Here is a 17,952-nt window from a genome sequence, read left to right on the forward strand (position 1 = left end):
ACTGTATAAGTCGAATTTCAGCATTTTTGTGTGACCGGGAAAACCACAGTCACAAGCCGAGCTGCAGTTTCATAGAAATTTCAGTTTTACCGCTGAACTAGAAATGGGTAGAAAGTACTTTTTCTCCCTTCCTGTTAATGCCACAGACTTCCCCTTTACAGTGCACACTTTGTCTAATCCTCCCCGCTTCAGCCCAGAAATATTGAGCTTCAGATGTGTTGTTAACGTTGAGTAAAAAAGTTGCTCGCAGCTGTTCTAGGAACACATTCTGAAATCGCGTATACAGTATCTTTGCTTCTACACATAGCAATGTATTGTGCTTTGCTTTACACACTATTCTACCGTCAAGAGGAGAGAATTCATCAAGTTTAATAAGCACAAACACTGTATAAGTTGAATTTCAGCATTTTTGTGTGACCGGGAAAACCACAGTCACAAGCCGAGCTGCAGTTCCATAGAAATTTCAGTTTTACCGCTGAACTAAAAATGGGTAGAAAGTACTTTTTCTCCCTTCCTGTTAATGCCACAGACTTCCCCTTTACAGTGCACACTTTGTCTAATCCTCCCCGCTTCAGCCCAGAAATATTGAGCTTCAGATGTGTTGTTAACGTTGAGTAAAAAAGTTGCTCGCAGCTGTTCTAGGAACACATTCTGAAATCGCGTATATCTTTGCTTCTACACATAGCAATGTATTGTGCTTTGCTTTACACACTATTCTACCGTCAAGAGGAGAGAATTCATCAAGTTTAATAAGCACAAACACTGTATAAGTCGAATTTCAGCATTTTTGTGTGACCGGGAAAACCACAGTCACAAGCCGAGCTGCAGTTCCATAGAAATTTCAGTTTTACCGCTGAACTAAAAATGGGTAGAAAGTACTTTTTCTCCCTTCCTGTTAATGCCACAGACTTCCCCTTTACAGTGCACACTTTGTCTAATCCTCCCCGCTTCAGCCCAGAAATATTGAGCTTCAGATGTGTTGTTAACGTTGAGTAAAAAAGTTGCTCGCAGCTGTTCTAGGAACACATTCTGAAATCGCGTATATCTTTGCTTCTACACATAGCAATGTATTGTGCTTTGCTTTACACACTATTCTACCGTCAAGAGGAGAGAATTCATCAAGTTTAATAAGCACAAACACTGTATAAGTCGAATTTCAGCATTTTTGTGTGACCGGGAAAACCACAGTCACAAATCGAGCTGCAGTTCCATAGAAACTTCAGTTTTACCGCTGAACCTAAAAATGGGTAGAAAGTACTTTTTCTCCCTTCCTGTTAATGCCACAGACTTCCCCTTTACAGTGCACACTTTGTCTAATCCTCCCCGCTTCAGCCCAGAAATATTGAGCTTCAGATGTGTTGTTAACGTTGAGTAAAAAAGTTGCTCGCAGCTGTTCTAGGAACACATTATGAAATCGCGTATATCTTTGCTTCTACACATAGCAATGTATTGTGCTTTGCTTTACACACTATTCTACCGTCAAGAGGAGAGAATTAATCAAGTTTAATAAGCACAAACACTGTATAAGTCGAATTTCAGCATTTTTGTGTGACCGGGAAAACCAGAGTCACAAGCCGAGCTGCAGTTCCATAGAAATTTCAGTTTTACCGCTGAACCTAAAAATGGGTAGAAAGTACTTTTTCTCCCTTCCTGTTAATGCCACAGACTTCCCCTTTACAGTGCACACTTTGTCTAATCCTCCCCGCTTCAGCCCAGAAATATTGAGCTTCAGATGTGTTGTTAACGTTGAGTAAAAAAGTTGCTCGCAGCTGTTCTAGGAACACATTCTGAAATCGCGTATACAGTATCTTTGCTTCTACACATAGCAATGTATTGTGCTTTGCTTTACACACTATTCTACCGTCAAGAGGAGAGAATTCATCAAGTTTAATAAGCACAAACACTGTATAAGTTGAATTTCAGCATTTTTGTGTGACCGGGAAAACCACAGTCACAAGCCGAGCTGCAGTTCCATAGAAATTTCAGTTTTACCGCTGAACTAAAAATGGGTAGAAAGTACTTTTTCTCCCTTCCTGTTAATGCCACAGACTTCCCCTTTACAGTGCACACTTTGTCTAATCCTCCCCGCTTCAGCCCAGAAATATTGAGCTTCAGATGTGTTGTTAACGTTGAGTAAAAAAGTTGCTCGCAGCTGTTCTAGGAACACATTCTGAAATCGCGTATATCTTTGCTTCTACACATAGCAATGTATTGTGCTTTGCTTTACACACTATTCTACCGTCAAGAGGAGAGAATTCATCAAGTTTAATAAGCACAAACACTGTATAAGTCGAATTTCAGCATTTTTGTGTGACCGGGAAAACCACAGTCACAAGCCGAGCTGCAGTTCCATAGAAATTTCAGTTTTACCGCTGAACTAAAAATGGGTAGAAAGTACTTTTTCTCCCTTCCTGTTAATGCCACAGACTTCCCCTTTACAGTGCACACTTTGTCTAATCCTCCCCGCTTCAGCCCAGAAATATTGAGCTTCAGATGTGTTGTTAACGTTGAGTAAAAAAGTTGCTCGCAGCTGTTCTAGGAACACATTCTGAAATCGCGTATATCTTTGCTTCTACACATAGCAATGTATTGTGCTTTGCTTTACACACTATTCTACCGTCAAGAGGAGAGAATTCATCAAGTTTAATAAGCACAAACACTGTATAAGTCGAATTTCAGCATTTTTGTGTGACCGGGAAAACCACAGTCACAAATCGAGCTGCAGTTCCATAGAAACTTCAGTTTTACCGCTGAACCTAAAAATGGGTAGAAAGTACTTTTTCTCCCTTCCTGTTAATGCCACAGACTTCCCCTTTACAGTGCACACTTTGTCTAATCCTCCCCGCTTCAGCCCAGAAATATTGAGCTTCAGATGTGTTGTTAACGTTGAGTAAAAAAGTTGCTCGCAGCTGTTCTAGGAACACATTATGAAATCGCGTATATCTTTGCTTCTACACATAGCAATGTATTGTGCTTTGCTTTACACACTATTCTACCGTCAAGAGGAGAGAATTAATCAAGTTTAATAAGCACAAACACTGTATAAGTCGAATTTCAGCATTTTTGTGTGACCGGGAAAACCAGAGTCACAAGCCGAGCTGCAGTTCCATAGAAATTTCAGTTTTACCGCTGAACCTAAAAATGGGTAGAAAGTACTTTTTCTCCCTTCCTGTTAATGCCACAGACTTCCCCTTTACAGTGCACACTTTGTCTAATCCTCCCCGCTTCAGCCCAGAAATATTGAGCTTCAGATGTGTTGTTAACGTTGAGTAAAAAAGTTGCTCGCAGCTGTTCTAGGAACACATTCTGAAATCGCGTATATCTTTGCTTCTACACATAGCAATGTATTGTGCTTTGCTTTACACACTATTCTACCGTCAAGAGGAGAGAATTCATCAAGTTTAATAAGCACAAACACTGTATAAGTCGAATTTCAGCATTTTTGTGTGACCGGGAAAACCACAGTCACAAATCGAGCTGCAGTTCCATAGAAACTTCAGTTTTACCGCTGAACCTAAAAATGGGTAGAAAGTACTTTTTCTCCCTTCCTGTTAATGCCACAGACTTCCCCTTTAAAGTGCACACTTTGTCTAATCCTCCCCGCTTCAGCCCAGAAATATTGAGCTTCAGATGTGTTGTTAACGTTGAGTAAAAAAGTTGCTCGCAGCTGTTCTAGGAACACATTATGAAATCGCGTATATCTTTGCTTCTACACATAGCAATGTATTGTGCTTTGCTTTACACACTATTCTACCGTCAAGAGGAGAGAATTAATCAAGTTTAATAAGCACAAACACTGTATAAGTCGAATTTCAGCATTTTTGTGTGACCGGGAAAACCAGAGTCACAAGCCGAGCTGCAGTTCCATAGAAATTTCAGTTTTACTGCTGAACCTAAAAATGGGTAGAAAGTACTTTTTCTCCCTTCCTGTTAATGCCACAGACTTCCCCTTTACAGTGCACACTTTGTCTAATCCTCCCCGCTTCAGCCCAGAAATATTGAGCTTCAGATGTGTTGTTAACGTTGAGTAAAAAAGTTGCTCGCAGCTGTTCTAGGAACACATTCTGAAATCGCGTATATCTTTGCTTCTACACATAGCAATGTATTGTGCTTTGCTTTACACACTATTCTACCGTCAAGAGGAGAGAATTCATCAAGTTTAATAAGCACAAACACTGTATAAGTCGAATTTCAGCATTTTTGTGTGACCGGGAAAACCACAGTCACAAGCCGAGCTGCAGTTTCATAGAAATTTCAGTTTTACCGCTGAACTAGAAATGGGTAGAAAGTACTTTTTCTCCCTTCCTGTTAATGCCACAGACTTCCCCTTTACAGTGCACACTTTGTCTAATCCTCCCCGCTTCAGCCCAGAAATATTGAGCTTCAGATGTGTTGTTAACGTTGAGTAAAAAAGTTGCTCGCAGCTGTTCTAGGAACACATTCTGAAATCGCGTATATCTTTGCTTCTACACATAGCAATGTATTGTGCTTTGCTTTACACACTATTCTACCGTCAAGAGGAGAGAATTCATCAAGTTTAATAAGCACAAACACTGTATAAGTCGAATTTCAGCATTTTTGTGTGACCGGGAAAACCACAGTCACAAGCCGAGCTGCAGTTCCATAGAAATTTCAGTTTTACCGCTGAACTAAAAATGGGTAGAAAGTACTTTTTCTCCCTTCCTGTTAATGCCACAGACTTCCCCTTTACAGTGCACACTTTGTCTAATCCTCCCCGCTTCAGCCCAGAAATATTGAGCTTCAGATGTGTTGTTAACGTTGAGTAAAAAAGTTGCTCGCAGCTGTTCTAGGAACACATTCTGAAATCGCGTATATCTTTGCTTCTACACATAGCATAGCAATGTATTGTGCTTTGCTTTACACACTATTCTACCGTCAAGAGGAGAGAATTCATCAAGTTTAATAAGCACAAACACTGTATAAGTCGAATTTCAGCATTTTTGTGTGACCGGGAAAACCACAGTCACAAATCGAGCTGCAGTTCCATAGAAACTTCAGTTTTACCGCTGAACCTAAAAATGGGTAGAAAGTACTTTTTCTCCCTTCCTGTTAATGCCACAGACTTCCCCTTTACAGTGCACACTTTGTCTAATCCTCCCCGCTTCAGCCCAGAAATATTGAGCTTCAGATGTGTTGTTAACGTTGAGTAAAAAAGTTGCTCGCAGCTGTTCTAGGAACACATTCTGAAATCGCGTATATCTTTGCTTCTACACATAGCAATGTATTGTGCTTTGCTTTACACACTATTCTACCGTCAAGAGGAGAGAATTCATCAAGTTTAATAAGCACAAACACTGTATAAGTCGAATTTCAGCATTTTTGTGTGACCGGGAAAACCACAGTCACAAGCCGAGCTGCAGTTCCATAGAAATTTCAGTTTTACCGCTGAACTAAAAATGGGTAGAAAGTACTTTTTCTCCCTTCCTGTTAATGCCACAGACTTCCCCTTTACAGTGCACACTTTGTCTAATCCTCCCCGCTTCAGCCCAGAAATATTGAGCTTCAGATGTGTTGTTAACGTTGAGTAAAAAAGTTGCTCGCAGCTGTTCTAGGAACACATTCTGAAATCGCGTATATCTTTGCTTCTACACATAGCAATGTATTGTGCTTTGCTTTACACACTATTCTACCGTCAAGAGGAGAGAATTCATCAAGTTTAATAAGCACAAACACTGTATAAGTCGAATTTCAGCATTTTTGTGTGACCGGGAAAACCACAGTCACAAGCCGAGCTGCAGTTCCATAGAAATTTCAGTTTTACCGCTGAACTAAAAATGGGTAGAAAGTACTTTTTCTCCCTTCCTGTTAATGCCACAGACTTCCCCTTTACAGTGCACACTTTGTCTAATCCTCCCCGCTTCAGCCCAGAAATATTGAGCTTCAGATGTGTTGTTAACGTTGAGTAAAAAAGTTGCTCGCAGCTGTTCTAGGAACACATTCTGAAATCGCGTATATCTTTGCTTCTACACATAGCAATGTATTGTGCTTTGCTTTACACACTATTCTCCCGGCAAGAGGAGAGAATTCATCAAGTTTAATAAGCACAAACACTGTATAAGTCGAATTTCAGCATTTTTGTGTGACCGGGAAAACCACAGTCACAAGCCGAGCTGCAGTTCCATAGAAATTTCAGTTTTACCGCTGAACTAGAAATGGGTAGAAAGTACTTTTTCTCCCTTCCTGTTAATGCCACAGACTTCCCCTTTACAGTGCACACTTTGTCTAATCCTCCCCGCTTCAGCCCAGAAATATTGAGCTTCAGATGTGTTGTTAACGTTGAGTAAAAAAGTTGCTTGCAGCTGTTCTAGGAACACATTCTGAAATCGCGTATATCTTTGCTTCTACACATAGCAATGTATTGTGCTTTGCTTTACACACTATTCTACCGTCAAGAGGAGAGAATTCATCAAGTTTAATAAGCACAAACACTGTATAAGTCGAATTTCAGCATTTTTGTGTGACCGGGAAAACCACAGTCACAAGCCGAGCTGCAGTTCCATAGAAATTTCAGTTTTACCGCTGAACTAAAAATGGGTAGAAAGTACTTTTTCTCCCTTCCTGTTAATGCCACAGACTTCCCCTTTACAGTGCACACTTTGTCTAATCCTCCCCGCTTCAGCCCAGAAATATTGAGCTTCAGATGTGTTGTTAACGTTGAGTAAAAAAGTTGCTCGCAGCTGTTCTAGGAACACATTCTGAAATCGCGTATATCTTTGCTTCTACACATAGCAATGTATTGTGCTTTGCTTTACACACTATTCTACCGTCAAGAGGAGAGAATTCATCAAGTTTAATAAGCACAAACACTGTATAAGTCGAATTTCAGCATTTTTGTGTGACCGGGAAAACCACAGTCACAAATCGAGCTGCAGTTCCATAGAAACTTCAGTTTTACCGCTGAACCTAAAAATGGGTAGAAAGTACTTTTTCTCCCTTCCTGTTAATGCCACAGACTTCCCCTTTACAGTGCACACTTTGTCTAATCCTCCCCGCTTCAGCCCAGAAATATTGAGCTTCAGATGTGTTGTTAACGTTGAGTAAAAAAGTTGCTCGCAGCTGTTCTAGGAACACATTCTGAAATCGCGTATATCTTTGCTTCTACACATAGCAATGTATTGTGCTTTGCTTTACACACTATTCTACCGTCAAGAGGAGAGAATTCATCAAGTTTAATAAGCACAAACACTGTATAAGTCGAATTTCAGCATTTTTGTGTGACCGGGAAAACCACAGTCACAAGCCGAGCTGCAGTTCCATAGAAATTTCAGTTTTACCGCTGAACTAAAAATGGGTAGAAAGTACTTTTTCTCCCTTCCTGTTAATGCCACAGACTTCCCCTTTACAGTGCACACTTTGTCTAATCCTCCCCGCTTCAGCCCAGAAATATTGAGCTTCAGATGTGTTGTTAACGTTGAGTAAAAAAGTTGCTCGCAGCTGTTCTAGGAACACATTCTGAAATCGCGTATATCTTTGCTTCTACACATAGCAATGTATTGTGCTTTGCTTTACACACTATTCTACCGTCAAGAGGAGAGAATTCATCAAGTTTAATAAGCACAAACACTGTATAAGTCGAATTTCAGCATTTTTGTGTGACCGGGAAAACCACAGTCACAAGCCGAGCTGCAGTTCCATAGAAATTTCAGTTTTACCGCTGAACTAAAAATGGGTAGAAAGTACTTTTTCTCCCTTCCTGTTAATGCCACAGACTTCCCCTTTACAGTGCACACTTTGTCTAATCCTCCCCGCTTCAGCCCAGAAATATTGAGCTTCAGATGTGTTGTTAACGTTGAGTAAAAAAGTTGCTCGCAGCTGTTCTAGGAACACATTCTGAAATCGCGTATATCTTTGCTTCTACACATAGCAATGTATTGTGCTTTGCTTTACACACTATTCTCCCGGCAAGAGGAGAGAATTCATCAAGTTTAATAAGCACAAACACTGTATAAGTCGAATTTCAGCATTTTTGTGTGACCGGGAAAACCACAGTCACAAGCCGAGCTGCAGTTCCATAGAAATTTCAGTTTTACCGCTGAACTAGAAATGGGTAGAAAGTACTTTTTCTCCCTTCCTGTTAATGCCACAGACTTCCCCTTTACAGTGCACACTTTGTCTAATCCTCCCCGCTTCAGCCCAGAAATATTGAGCTTCAGATGTGTTGTTAACGTTGAGTAAAAAAGTTGCTCGCAGCTGTTCTAGGAACACATTCTGAAATCGCGTATATCTTTGCTTCTACACATAGCAATGTATTGTGCTTTGCTTTACACACTATTCTACCGTCAAGAGGAGAGAATTCATCAAGTTTAATAAGCACAAACACTGTATAAGTCGAATTTCAGCATTTTTGTGTGACCGGGAAAACCACAGTCACAAGCCGAGCTGCAGTTCCATAGAAATTTCAGTTTTACCGCTGAACTAAAAATGGGTAGAAAGTACTTTTTCTCCCTTCCTGTTAATGCCACAGACTTCCCCTTTACAGTGCACACTTTGTCTAATCCTCCCCGCTTCAGCCCAGAAATATTGAGCTTCAGATGTGTTGTTAACGTTGAGTAAAAAAGTTGCTCGCAGCTGTTCTAGGAACACATTCTGAAATCGCGTATATCTTTGCTTCTACACATAGCAATGTATTGTGCTTTGCTTTACACACTATTCTACCGTCAAGAGGAGAGAATTCATCAAGTTTAATAAGCACAAACACTGTATAAGTCGAATTTCAGCATTTTTGTGTGACCGGGAAAACCACAGTCACAAATCGAGCTGCAGTTCCATAGAAACTTCAGTTTTACCGCTGAACCTAAAAATGGGTAGAAAGTACTTTTTCTCCCTTCCTGTTAATGCCACAGACTTCCCCTTTACAGTGCACACTTTGTCTAATCCTCCCCGCTTCAGCCCAGAAATATTGAGCTTCAGATGTGTTGTTAACGTTGAGTAAAAAAGTTGCTCGCAGCTGTTCTAGGAACACATTATGAAATCGCGTATATCTTTGCTTCTACACATAGCAATGTATTGTGCTTTGCTTTACACACTATTCTACCGTCAAGAGGAGAGAATTCATCAAGTTTAATAAGCACAAACACTGTATAAGTCGAATTTCAGCATTTTTGTGTGACCGGGAAAACCACAGTCACAAGCCGAGCTGCAGTTCCATAGAAATTTCAGTTTTACCGCTGAACTAAAAATGGGTAGAAAGTACTTTTTCTCCCTTCCTGTTAATGCCACAGACTTCCCCTTTACAGTGCACACTTTGTCTAATCCTCCCCGCTTCAGCCCAGAAATATTGAGCTTCAGATGTGTTGTTAACGTTGAGTAAAAAAGTTGCTCGCAGCTGTTCTAGGAACACATTCTGAAATCGCGTATATCTTTGCTTCTACACATAGCAATGTATTGTGCTTTGCTTTACACACTATTCTCCCGGCAAGAGGAGAGAATTCATCAAGTTTAATAAGCACAAACACTGTATAAGTCGAATTTCAGCATTTTTGTGTGACCGGGAAAACCACAGTCACAAGCCGAGCTGCAGTTCCATAGAAATTTCAGTTTTACCGCTGAACTAGAAATGGGTAGAAAGTACTTTTTCTCCCTTCCTGTTAATGCCACAGACTTCCCCTTTACAGTGCACACTTTGTCTAATCCTCCCCGCTTCAGCCCAGAAATATTGAGCTTCAGATGTGTTGTTAACGTTGAGTAAAAAAGTTGCTCGCAGCTGTTCTAGGAACACATTCTGAAATCGCGTATATCTTTGCTTCTACACATAGCAATGTATTGTGCTTTGCTTTACACACTATTCTACCGTCAAGAGGAGAGAATTCATCAAGTTTAATAAGCACAAACACTGTATAAGTCGAATTTCAGCATTTTTGTGTGACCGGGAAAACCACAGTCACAAGCCGAGCTGCAGTTTCATAGAAATTTCAGTTTTACCGCTGAACTAGAAATGGGTAGAAAGTACTTTTTCTCCCTTCCTGTTAATGCCACAGACTTCCCCTTTACAGTGCACACTTTGTCTAATCCTCCCCGCTTCAGCCCAGAAATATTAAGCTTCAGATGTGTTGTTAACGTTGAGTAAAAAAGTTGCTCGCAGCTGTTCTAGGAACACATTCTGAAATCGCGTATATCTTTGCTTCTACACATAGCAATGTATTGTGCTTTGCTTTACACACTATTCTACCGTCAAGAGGAGAGAATTCATCAAGTTTAATAAGCACAAACACTGTATAAGTCGAATTTCAGCATTTTTGTGTGACCGGGAAAACCACAGTCACAAGCCGAGCTGCAGTTTCATAGAAATTTCAGTTTTACCGCTGAACTAGAAATGGGTAGAAAGTACTTTTTCTCCCTTCCTGTTAATGCCACAGACTTCCCCTTTACAGTGCACACTTTGTCTAATCCTCCCCGCTTCAGCCCAGAAATATTAAGCTTCAGATGTGTTGTTAACGTTGAGTAAAAAAGTTGCTCGCAGCTGTTCTAGGAACACATTCTGAAATCGCGTATATCTTTGCTTCTACACATAGCAATGTATTGTGCTTTGCTTTACACACTATTCTACAGTCAAGAGGAGAGAATTCATCAAGTTTAATAAGCACAAACACTGTATAAGTCGAATTTCAGCATTTTTGTGTGACCGGGAAAACCAGAGTCACAAGCCGAGCTGCAGTTCCATAGAAACTTCAGTTTTACCGCTGAACCTAAAAATGGGTAGAAAGTACTTTTTCTCCATTCCTGTTAATGCCACAGACTTCCCCTTTACAGTGCACACTTTGTCTAATCCTCCCCGCTTCAGCCCAGAAATATTAAGCTTCAGATGTGTTGTTAACGTTGAGTAAAAAAGTTGCTCGCAGCTGTTCTAGGAACACATTCTGAAATCGCGTATATCTTTGCTTCTACACATAGCAATGTATTGTGCTTTGCTTTACACACTATTCTACAGTCAAGAGGAGAGAATTCATCAAGTTTAATAAGCACAAACACTGTATAAGTCGAATTTCAGCATTTTTGTGTGACCGGGAAAACCAGAGTCACAAGCCGAGCTGCAGTTCCATAGAAACTTCAGTTTTACCGCTGAACCTAAAAATGGGTAGAAAGTACTTTTTCTCCCTTCCTGTTAATGCCACAGACTTCCCCTTTACAGTGCACACTTTGTCTAATCCTCCCCGCTTCAGCCCAGAAATATTGAGCTTGAGATGTGTTGTTAACGTTGAGTAAAAAAGTTGCTCGCAGCTGTTCTAGGAACACATTCTGAAATCGCGTATATCTTTGCTTCTACACATAGCAATGTATTGTGCTTTGCTTTACACACTATTCTACCGTCAAGAGGAGAGAATTCATCAAGTTTAATAAGCACAAACACTGTATAAGTCGAATTTCAGCATTTTTGTGTGACCGGGAAAACCACAGTCACAAGCCGAGCTGCAGTTTCATAGAAATTTCAGTTTTACCGCTGAACTAGAAATGGGTAGAAAGTACTTTTTCTCCCTTCCTGTTAATGCCACAGACTTCCCCTTTACAGTGCACACTTTGTCTAATCCTCCCCGCTTCAGCCCAGAAATATTGAGCTTCAGATGTGTTGTTAACGTTGAGTAAAAAAGTTGCTCGCAGCTGTTCTAGGAACACATTCTGAAATCGCGTATATCTTTGCTTCTACACATAGCAATGTATTGTGCTTTGCTTTACACACTATTCTACCGTCAAGAGGAGAGAATTCATCAAGTTTAATAAGCACAAACACTGTATAAGTCGAATTTCAGCATTTTTGTGTGACCGGGAAAACCACAGTCACAAGCCGAGCTGCAGTTCCATAGAAATTTCAGTTTTACCGCTGAACTAAAAATGGGTAGAAAGTACTTTTTCTCCCTTCCTGTTAATGCCACAGACTTCCCCTTTACAGTGCACACTTTGTCTAATCCTCCCCGCTTCAGCCCAGAAATATTGAGCTTCAGATGTGTTGTTAACGTTGAGTAAAAAAGTTGCTCGCAGCTGTTCTAGGAACACATTCTGAAATCGCGTATATCTTTGCTTCTACACATAGCAATGTATTGTGCTTTGCTTTACACACTATTCTACCGTCAAGAGGAGAGAATTCATCAAGTTTAATAAGCACAAACACTGTATAAGTCGAATTTCAGCATTTTTGTGTGAATGGGAAAACCACAGTCACAAATCGAGCTGCAGTTCCATAGAAACTTCAGTTTTACCGCTGAACCTAAAAATGGGTAGAAAGTACTTTTTCTCCCTTCCTGTTAATGCCACAGACTTCCCCTTTACAGTGCACACTTTGTCTAATCCTCCCCGCTTCAGCCCAGAAATATTGAGCTTCAGATGTGTTGTTAACGTTGAGTAAAAAAGTTGCTCGCAGCTGTTCTAGGAACACATTCTGAAATCGCGTATATCTTTGCTTCTACACATAGCAATGTATTGTGCTTTGCTTTACACACTATTCTACCGTCAAGAGGAGAGAATTCATCAAGTTTAATAAGCACAAACACTGTATAAGTCGAATTTCAGCATTTTTGTGTGACCGGGAAAACCACAGTCACAAGCCGAGCTGCAGTTCCATAGAAATTTCAGTTTTACCGCTGAACTAAAAATGGGTAGAAAGTACTTTTTCTCCCTTCCTGTTAATGCCACAGACTTCCCCTTTACAGTGCACACTTTGTCTAATCCTCCCCGCTTCAACCCAGAAATATTAAGCTTCAGATGTGTTGTTAACGTTGAGTAAAAAAGTTGCTCGCAGCTGTTCTAGGAACACATTCTGAAATCGCGTATATCTTTGCTTCTACACATAGCAATGTATTGTGCTTTGCTTTACACACTATTCTACCGTCAAGAGGTGAAAATTCATCAAGTTTAATAAGCACAAACACTGTATAAGTCGAATTTCAGCATTTTTGTGTGACCGGGAAAACCAGAGTCACAAGCCGAGCTGCAGTTCCATAGAAACTTCAGTTTTACCGCTGAACCTAAAAATGGGTAGAAAGTACTTTTTCTCCCTTCCTGTTAATGCCACAGACTTCCCCTTTACAGTGCACACTTTGTCTAATCCTCCCCGCTTCAGCCCAGAAATATTGAGCTTCAGATGTGTTGTTAACGTTGAGTAAAAAAGTTGCTCGCAGCTGTTCTAGGAACACATTCTGAAATCGCGTATATCTTTGCTTCTACACATAGCAATGTATTGTGCTTTGCTTTACACACTATTCTACCGTCAAGAGGAGAGAATTCATCAAGTTTAATAAGCACAAACACTGTATAAGTCGAATTTCAGCATTTTTGTGTGACCGGGAAAACCACAGTCACAAATCGAGCTGCAGTTCCATAGAAACTTCAGTTTTACCGCTGAACCTAAAAATGGGTAGAAAGTACTTTTTCTCCCTTCCTGTTAATGCCACAGACTTCCCCTTTACAGTGCACACTTTGTCTAATCCTCCCCGCTTCAGCCCAGAAATATTGAGCTTCAGATGTGTTGTTAACGTTGAGTAAAAAAGTTGCTCGCAGCTGTTCTAGGAACACATTCTGAAATCGCGTATATCTTTGCTTCTACACATAGCAATGTATTGTGCTTTGCTTTACACACTATTCTACCGTCAAGAGGAGAGAATTCATCAAGTTTAATAAGCACAAACACTGTATAAGTCGAATTTCAGCATTTTTGTGTGACCGGGAAAACCACAGTCACAAGCCGAGCTGCAGTTCCATAGAAATTTCAGTTTTACCGCTGAACTAAAAATGGGTAGAAAGTACTTTTTCTCCCTTCCTGTTAATGCCACAGACTTCCCCTTTACAGTGCACACTTTGTCTAATCCTCCCCGCTTCAGCCCAGAAATATTGAGCTTCAGATGTGTTGTTAACGTTGAGTAAAAAAGTTGCTCGCAGCTGTTCTAGGAACACATTCTGAAATCGCGTATATCTTTGCTTCTACACATAGCAATGTATTGTGCTTTGCTTTACACACTATTCTACCGTCAAGAGGAGAGAATTCATCAAGTTTAATAAGCACAAACACTGTATAAGTCGAATTTCAGCATTTTTGTGTGACCGGGAAAACCACAGTCACAAGCCGAGCTGCAGTTCCATAGAAATTTCAGTTTTACCGCTGAACTAAAAATGGGTAGAAAGTACTTTTTCTCCCTTCCTGTTAATGCCACAGACTTCCCCTTTACAGTGCACACTTTGTCTAATCCTCCCCGCTTCAGCCCAGAAATATTGAGCTTCAGATGTGTTGTTAACGTTGAGTAAAAAAGTTGCTCGCAGCTGTTCTAGGAACACATTCTGAAATCGCGTATATCTTTGCTTCTACACATAGCAATGTATTGTGCTTTGCTTTACACACTATTCTACCGTCAAGAGGAGAGAATTCATCAAGTTTAATAAGCACAAACACTGTATAAGTCGAATTTCAGCATTTTTGTGTGACCGGGAAAACCACAGTCACAAGCCGAGCTGCAGTTCCATAGAAATTTCAGTTTTACCGCTGAACTAAAAATGGGTAGAAAGTACTTTTTCTCCCTTCCTGTTAATGCCACAGACTTCCCCTTTACAGTGCACACTTTGTCTAATCCTCCCCGCTTCAGCCCAGAAATATTGAGCTTCAGATGTGTTGTTAACGTTGAGTAAAAAAGTTGCTCGCAGCTGTTCTAGGAACACATTCTGAAATCGCGTATATCTTTGCTTCTACACATAGCAATGTATTGTGCTTTGCTTTACACACTATTCTACCGTCAAGAGGAGAGAATTCATCAAGTTTAATAAGCACAAACACTGTATAAGTCGAATTTCAGCATTTTTGTGTGAATGGGAAAACCACAGTCACAAATCGAGCTGCAGTTCCATAGAAACTTCAGTTTTACCGCTGAACCTAAAAATGGGTAGAAAGTACTTTTTCTCCCTTCCTGTTAATGCCACAGACTTCCCCTTTACAGTGCACACTTTGTCTAATCCTCCCCGCTTCAGCCCAGAAATATTGAGCTTCAGATGTGTTGTTAACGTTGAGTAAAAAAGTTGCTCGCAGCTGTTCTAGGAACACATTCTGAAATCGCGTATATCTTTGCTTCTACACATAGCAATGTATTGTGCTTTGCTTTACACACTATTCTACCGTCAAGAGGAGAGAATTCATCAAGTTTAATAAGCACAAACACTGTATAAGTCGAATTTCAGCATTTTTGTGTGACAGGGAAAACCAGAGTCACAAGCCGAGCTGCAGTTCCATAGAAATTTCAGTTTTACCGCTGAACTAAAAATGGGTAGAAAGTACTTTTTCTCCCTTCCTGTTAATGCCACAGACTTCCCCTTTACAGTACACACTTTGTCTAGTCTTCCCCGCTTCAGCCCAGAAATATTGAGCTTCAGATGTGTTGTTAACGTTGAGTAAAAAAGTTGCTCGCAGCTGTTCTAGGAACACATTCTGAAATCGCGTATATCTTTGCTTCTACACATAGCAATGTATTGTGCTTTGCTTTACACACTATTCTACCGTCAAGAGGAGAGAATTCATCAAGTTTAATAAGCACAAACACTGTATAAGTCGAATTTCAGCATTTTTGTGTGACCGGGAAAACCAGACTCACAAGCCGAGCTGCAGTTCCATAGAAATTTCAGTTTTACCGCTGAACTAAAAATGGGTAGAAAGTACTTTTTCTCCCTTCCTGTTAATGCCACAGACTTCCCCTTTACAGTGCACACTTTGTCTAATCCTCCCCGCTTCAGCCCAGAAATATTGAGCTTCAGATGTGTTGTTAACGTTGAGTAAAAAAGTTGCTCGCAGCTGTTCTAGGAACACATTCTGAAATCGCGTATATCTTTGCTTCTACACATAGCAATGTATTGTGCTTTGCTTTACACACTATTCTACCGTCAAGAGGTGAAAATTCATCAAGTTTAATAAGCACAAACACTGTATAAGTCGAATTTCAGCATTTTTGTGTGACCGGGAAAACCACAGTCACAAGCCGAGCTGCAGTTCCATAGAAATTTCAGTTTTACCGCTGAACTAAAAATGGGTAGAAAGTACTTTTTCTCCCTTCCTGTTAATGCCACAGACTTCCCCTTTACAGTGCACACTTTGTCTAATCCTCCCCGCTTCAGCCCAGAAATATTGAGCTTCAGATGTGTTGTTAACGTTGAGTAAAAAAGTTGCTCGCAGCTGTTCTAGGAACACATTCTGAAATCGCGTATATCTTTGCTTCTACACATAGCAATGTATTGTGCTTTGCTTTACACACTATTCTACCGTCAAGAGGAGAGAATTCATCAAGTTTAATAAGCACAAACACTGTATAAGTCGAATTTCAGCATTTTTGTGTGACCGGGAAAACCACAGTCACAAGCCGAGCTGCAGTTCCATAGAAATTTCAGTTTTACCGCTGAACTAAAAATGGGTAGAAAGTACTTTTTCTCCCTTCCTGTTAATGCCACAGACTTCCCCTTTACAGTGCACACTTTGTCTAATCCTCCCCGCTTCAGCCCAGAAATATTGAGCTTCAGATGTGTTGTTAACGTTGAGTAAAAAAGTTGCTCGCAGCTGTTCTAGGAACACATTCTGAAATCGCGTATATCTTTGCTTCTACACATAGCAATGTATTGTGCTTTGCTTTACACACTATTCTACCGTCAAGAGGAGAGAATTCATCAAGTTTAATAAGCACAAACACTGTATAAGTCGAATTTCAGCATTTTTGTGTGACCGGGAAAACCACAGTCACAAGCCGAGCTGCAGTTCCATAGAAATTTCAGTTTTACCGCTGAACTAAAAATGGGTAGAAAGTACTTTTTCTCCCTTCCTGTTAATGCCACAGACTTCCCCTTTACAGTGCACACTTTGTCTAATCCTCCCCGCTTCAGCCCAGAAATATTGAGCTTCAGATGTGTTGTTAACGTTGAGTAAAAAAGTTGCTCGCAGCTGTTCTAGGAACACATTCTGAAATCGCGTATATCTTTGCTTCTACACATAGCAATGTATTGTGCTTTGCTTTACACACTATTCTACCGTCAAGAGGAGAGAATTCATCAAGTTTAATAAGCACAAACACTGTATAAGTCGAATTTCAGCATTTTTGTGTGAATGGGAAAACCACAGTCACAAATCGAGCTGCAGTTCCATAGAAACTTCAGTTTTACCGCTGAACCTAAAAATGGGTAGAAAGTACTTTTTCTCCCTTCCTGTTAATGCCACAGACTTCCCCTTTACAGTGCACACTTTGTCTAATCCTCCCCGCTTCAGCCCAGAAATATTGAGCTTCAGATGTGTTGTTAACGTTGAGTAAAAAAGTTGCTCGCAGCTGTTCTAGGAACACATTCTGAAATCGCGTATATCTTTGCTTCTACACATAGCAATGTATTGTGCTTTGCTTTACACACTATTCTACCGTCAAGAGGAGAGAATTCATCAAGTTTAATAAGCACAAACACTGTATAAGTCGAATTTCAGCATTTTTGTGTGACCGGGAAAACCACAGTCACAAGCCGAGCTGCAGTTCCATAGAAATTTCAGTTTTACCGCTGAACTAAAAATGGGTAGAAAGTACTTTTTCTCCCTTCCTGTTAATGCCACAGACTTCCCCTTTACAGTGCACACTTTGTCTAATCCTCCCCGCTTCAACCCAGAAATATTAAGCTTCAGATGTGTTGTTAACGTTGAGTAAAAAAGTTGCTCGCAGCTGTTCTAGGAACACATTCTGAAATCGCGTATATCTTTGCTTCTACACATAGCAATGTATTGTGCTTTGCTTTACACACTATTCTACCGTCAAGAGGTGAAAATTCATCAAGTTTAATAAGCACAAACACTGTATAAGTCGAATTTCAGCATTTTTGTGTGACCGGGAAAACCAGAGTCACAAGCCGAGCTGCAGTTCCATAGAAACTTCAGTTTTACCGCTGAACCTAAAAATGGGTAGAAAGTACTTTTTCTCCCTTCCTGTTAATGCCACAGACTTCCCC

This window comes from Ascaphus truei, chromosome 19 (assembly GCF_040206685.1).
Source record: "Ascaphus truei isolate aAscTru1 chromosome 19, aAscTru1.hap1, whole genome shotgun sequence".
Lineage (NCBI taxonomy): Eukaryota > Metazoa > Chordata > Amphibia > Anura > Ascaphidae > Ascaphus > Ascaphus truei.